Source organism: Harpia harpyja, chromosome 14 (genome assembly GCF_026419915.1).
Source record: "Harpia harpyja isolate bHarHar1 chromosome 14, bHarHar1 primary haplotype, whole genome shotgun sequence".
Taxonomy (NCBI): domain Eukaryota; kingdom Metazoa; phylum Chordata; class Aves; order Accipitriformes; family Accipitridae; genus Harpia; species Harpia harpyja.
The window spans coordinates 35,508,324-35,513,867 of record NC_068953.1 but is presented as its reverse complement, the minus strand read 5'-3'; the positions used below and the strand labels follow the sequence as shown (position 1 = coordinate 35,513,867).

The window sequence follows — 5,544 nt, the reverse complement described above, 5'->3', positions numbered from 1 at the left end:
AATTAATGCTGTATTCTGACTTAAAAAACTAAATGCCTTTTGCAGAAAGAAATCATGCATAGGGGATCTTGCATGGAACAATTACGGTAAAGTATAGTAACATTTTGCATTTGTGCAAAAAGTTAGAGCAATCTGAAAGCAAGTTATACATCTAACTAGTGGCATTATGCCCATTTCAGAGAGGAATAAAATAGGAAGGGAACTTACTCAAGGTCAGATGGCCTCAATGAAAAAAATGGAAGCTTTTTGCTTAACCAAAGCTATCTAGATAAACTATTTAAGTATTACTTTTTTTCTTCTTATGAAAATGGAGACTGGATCAGTGCTGTGCTTATGACTGCATAAACTTTAATTTCAAATTTTATTCCTTAAATTTTTCTCCTCTCCAGAATTTCCTTGAAGCAAACCAGAATATTGGTGTTTGCTAGAAACAGCTCAAGTGTGATTTTGCTACAGAGTCCAGTTTCATATGATGCAACTCTTCGTAAATATTAACTCGTGAAATACTGTGGCTACTCCTTTTTGGAACAGCAGTGAGTTTACTGTGCATTAAGTTAATGTGTACAGGCACACATCTCTTGCGTACTATATTTGGCAGTCCTTCAGCACATCCCCCTGTGTCCTGCCAAGACTAACCAGTCTGTTTGCTTCTGTTGCTCGAGGGCCATGATAGCTGGATAACCTCTCCACTTTAAATGCAAAGGGACAACTAGTCTCAGTTCGTTTGCATCTGCGTGCTCCAGTAGCAAGCACAAAGGTGATGTTAGAGCTCAGTGTTGTCTCTTTTCTGTGTTTCCATCCAGAAGTCTTGGTTTGCCTTGCTTACTGAGTAGGAAAGGCTACGGGGGGCTGGAGGGGAGCAATTGTGACAAGTACTTTTCTTTTCCTAATTGTATTGCTAAAGGGATATGAAGTGGGGACACAACTGCAGGATTGCACAACAGTGGTTCTTAAAAGAAAGCAGAGGACTAAAACTCACTCCTAAGGTCCTAAAGGTATTGTGAGCAACTGATAAGAGTACAGCTGGGGGGGTGGCAATCCTATGAATGGTACTTTGACCATTGGTCATTTATTAATTCTTTCTAGTATCTTTATGCATATAATTATGACACAATATTTAAGCTGCACTTTGTCTGTGCACTGGATGCTGTCATATTGAGCTAATGTGAATTACTCATCATTCTGAAGTTCTAATAACCTTCTTGCTACATATGCTCAGAATGTTTTGTATCCATGCATAGATTAGTTTGGAATTCGTCTTGTGTATGAATTTAGTTGTTACTTAGTTGTTCATGTATAATCCTTTTATTTTCCCCTTTATGTTCTCATTCATCATCTTCTAGTGCAAACCTGTCCTGTTCCCATGTGTTTGTCTCATTTGTTCTCTGGCATGTTTCCTGTTTTGGCCTGCCCAAGGGCATTTCTGAGGTGCAGAACACTGTTTCACCCAGGCTGGCTTTGTAACAGTGTGAAAAAGTTACTGGCTAGCTAAAGGGAGAGATGGTGACAGATTGAATGAGATCTTAAATTTGGGGTTACTTCAGACTGGTTCCTACTCATAATTTTACAGTGTGTTGGGATCCAACAGTAGTAGAAGGGAATTGACACAGCCACCTGCAATCCTGAGCTCTGAAAGTGCTGATTATGTGGCAGTGATGATTTGTACTGGGGTAAGAGCCAGCTGGCTGTGTGGAAGTGGCTTTAGATTGCGTTCTAATAAATAACAGTTAGTATGGCTCAGCTTGGTATGAACGGGAAGTGCCATGCAGAAGAACTGTCACTCCAGAACATGAGTCAGAAGATGAAATTAGCGACTGACACAGATGCATATATTTCAATGCCTCCACGTTTGGCATTCCTGTACAGGCAAAATGTTCTAATAACAGCTCCCCTCATATACCTTGGATCCAAAGGAAAAGAGCTAGTGTTGTGATGAGTAACATATAGAAGACATAGGTGAATGGTATTTTTAGCCTGGCAATCAATTTTTCCGTATACTTCGTAGATTGGTGTAGGCTGGCTTCAGTCATGTTTCTTAGTGCTTGCAACTGCTTCTTCCATGCCTGATCAGTGACTGACACAAGCTCCTTTCCTCATCTTTTAATTGGTAAATTTGCCTCTCTAAAATATTTTTCTTTTTCTTTTGCCTCATGTAAATTGTGAACTCATTGGCCAAGAGAAGTGTCTTGCATTTGAGCCCTCAGAGAGAAATGATTTTTTTCAAGACCTTTCTTTATTGGGATGAGTATACAATACAAGACTCTTCTCATGTATTTCTGAACATTAAGAGCAACATTTATTTGGGTAAATCTGGGTCTGGTCTAGTTAAGTAACTGTGCAGGCAGATCACTGTGATTTTAATAACACTCGAGAGTGACAAAGCATTACCCACAGAGCCCTAATTGCAAGATGGGGTCACAAGTAGCAATTTGGTGTCTAGTATCAAATCAAGGAGCTTATGTTCAATGTCTTTTATTGCTGTTTCGGCTTTTTCTTTTTTTCCCGTTGACCATTTATTAACTGGTGGCACAGAAACATCCGGTGTCCATTATTCTAATTGTTGTCCCATTTCTGTATAAAATGATTTCTGAGTTGCATCCAAAAACATATAGACTCCTTTCATTGCCATGACAACAGCAAGGCATGCCAATGTTAGCAGTGTCTGCTGGAAAAAAGTCAGTAAAAGCAAAACAGAGTTTATTGAGACATTTAATATATAAATCTGTTTTTCTGTAATGATCCAAAATTATCCTGCATTGTGGAGAAGTAGTTAAGAACAACCCCTAAATAAACAGCATAGTCTAATGCTGAATATTGGGTCCTGTCCTAGGCACTGCATTACAAAAAAAGATCTTACAAAAGTAGTGAGAGTGGAATTGGTCCTAGCCCTGGTATAATGTCTGAATCAGAAGAGGATAGAGTTAAATGTGGTTACTAAAAATAAAGGATAATTACTAACACTTTTAGAAAAAGAAAGTCTTGATGTTAATGTGTGCATTGTTCTTTCATTATCATACCTTTCTCATCATTGCCTAAGATTAAAAGTACATTTGATGGGATTACATAACAGTACATTTAAAATTAACAAATAATGCAGCAACTCGTATAAAATAATAGGAAATCATTGGTGCGAAACAGGTCTTGTAGAGCTGAATGCTAGAAGAAATCTGCCTTAGTCCAAGTGAAGCTTGGAAGGAGGAAAGCCAGGGGGTGGGACTTGAGAGATCTGTAGTCATCAGCAGGGATTACTTCTGTTTTAAAAAAAGAGGTGGGAGCACAGAGCTAATGGAGGTGGTATCTACAGCCTCCTTTTCCTTGAAACTTACACATCGTATGGGCTTTCTCCTGGCCTCCCTCTATGCTTTGAAGCTAAGATGAAGACTGTCTTGGAAATAGAAATTGAGCTTGAATATCCTGCAGTCAGGGGCGTTACCTGCCGAACTTTAGAAATTTGTAGGTTTTGAAGACTTCTGCTTATGCTTGCTGTGAAGGAGGGGGAGAAGATGAATGATGTTGCCCACTGTGAAGCTGTGATTCAGGTTTTCCTGGCCTATGTCTGGGGTTCTCCTATAAAACTCTTCTCAACTGTTTTTGTTATTTTCTCCCTGTTAATATGTAGCTGCAGATGGCTGGAGGGCTAATCTTTCCTCTGATGTGTCTGCATGCCCAAAAGAGTTTCAGGAGCCTCTGCAATTTCCAGGGGATGGCAGTGCTATGTTTTCATTTAACGATAGTTTGACTCTCAAATGAGGTGGCTGATTTCTAGTGACGGCCATAGGCAACGTCAGAGCAAATGTAGGTCTTGTTCCCCTTATTTATGTCTTTATTCTTAGACCTACTGGTACTGCTGTAGACTAGGATGCTGTTGGCTTCATTTGGGTACTCAGGAATTTTGACGATACCTGCCTGCTTAGTACAGGGAGATGGAATAGGCCTCCTTGTCCTGCATCACTTGCCATCCTGGGTTTGCTTTGAGTCAGGGTGGGGGTCCCGAGTGCCAGCTGGCTGTAATCGCAGACAGTAGCTCAGGCAGTGTAGCCCCTAGTGAGTGGGGACTCCAGCTCTGAAAGAGCCCTTCTGGGGTCCCAGAGAAACTGGGGAAGTCACTTGACTTCTAGATGCTGTTTGAGACTTACCAAAGATTGCAGTTAATATAAAATATTAACTGTTGCTATCTAATAAACAAACTTCATGTGAGGATTCAAAAAGATAAATTGCAATGGTCCTTTGGGACATTGGAAGCATTCTGTGGGCTGAAAACCTTATGAAGGTTGAGTACGCCAAAGTGGATTTTCCTTTTTTTTTGTTGTCCCTCTTACCCCCACCTTTAGTTGGCAGCATGCTATTTCGCGAAAGTAATGATCAGAAATTACACAGCAATGATTTTCAAGGCGTCTTAGAGAATTAGGTACTTTGATTACAACAGTCTATATTATAGTCATCATGTATGTTTAAAAAGATATATATTCTAAAATGATAGGAAGATTTTAAATTTAGAACACTCCTATTAATTTGCTTCCTTGATTCTTCTCATGTTCTTGGCACCTCAGGTCACAGTCTGGAGAGTGGCTGCATAATGTCTCCGGTGTAACTTAGATGCTGAGATCAACGAGCCTCTGTGGAAACAGACAGATATATCTGCATATAGACAAATTGCAAGATGAAAGTCCTAGACTCTCAGTATTGCAAGGTGATTGATGGGCTGTGTCAAGACTTGACAAACAAACCAAGAAAACCTTGCAGCTTTGTGAACTTAATATCTAAGTGTATGTAACTTAAAAACATTAAATGTTTGCAAAGCTAAGAAATTCCTTGAGAATTGTACAACACTTGGTTGCTGGTGGAGCCTGCAAGCCATAAAAACCTGCAGTTAATGATAAGGTTTGTCTTCATGCTGCGGTTAACATAAGTACGTGGGTGTGGGGCATGTTAACACGTTGAAGAGCACTGCTTAGTGTGTTTATTCTGCTTTCTGTTCTGTGGAATGGCAGATCTGCTGGACATTTCTGAATTGAATGTATTTTGATGTATCTGTTGAATTTTTTAAGTTTATGTCTTACACAGCATCCTCTAGCTGGCATATTTTAAATACTTAAAGAATGCTTTAAAATGTTTTTATGGTTTACCCCATTTTTGGTGATGTTTGTTTGCAAAGGTGATCTCACCAGCAAAGCAGCTGCTGATTCACAGCAGAGTTTGACTATGGCTTTAGATAAAAGATTAGCTGGTGCAGTTAGGGGTACAAAACTAAAAAAACTTAAAAGACTTCTTGAACAAAAATGGGTTGTCTTGACCATTGTTCTGTGGGTTGGTACTACATGGTTCCTAACAGAGACTTTTTTTTGGTGTGTGTTTTTTAGCTTGGTTGGGTCAAAGACTATTTTCAAAACAAGGCATTTGGGTTTTATTCTGCTGCAAAGAATTATGAACCCATGAGTAGCCTTTTAGGGGGACAGAATAAAGGGCAGTGAATAGCTGGGATCTGCCTCCAAAGTTGCCAGTGTCATTTGATCTAATCTTGGTTGGAACCTGTGCCATGAAGTG

General features: G+C 39.6%; 1 long non-coding RNA gene across 2 annotated transcripts; it reads left to right on the top strand.

Moving 5' to 3' along the window:
• The first annotated feature begins 702 nt into the window (after positions 1-702).
• LOC128150860 (uncharacterized) lies at positions 703-4,880 on the top strand. Of its 2 annotated transcripts, XR_008238212.1 has the most exons (3): positions 703-757; positions 905-995; positions 4,551-4,880. It is a non-coding gene; the product is annotated as an uncharacterized LOC128150860 (long non-coding RNA). The 2 variants fall into 2 exon arrangements; XR_008238211.1 differs by lacking the exon at positions 703-757 and having other exon boundaries at positions 765-995.
• The last annotated feature ends 664 nt before the right edge of the window (positions 4,881-5,544 follow it).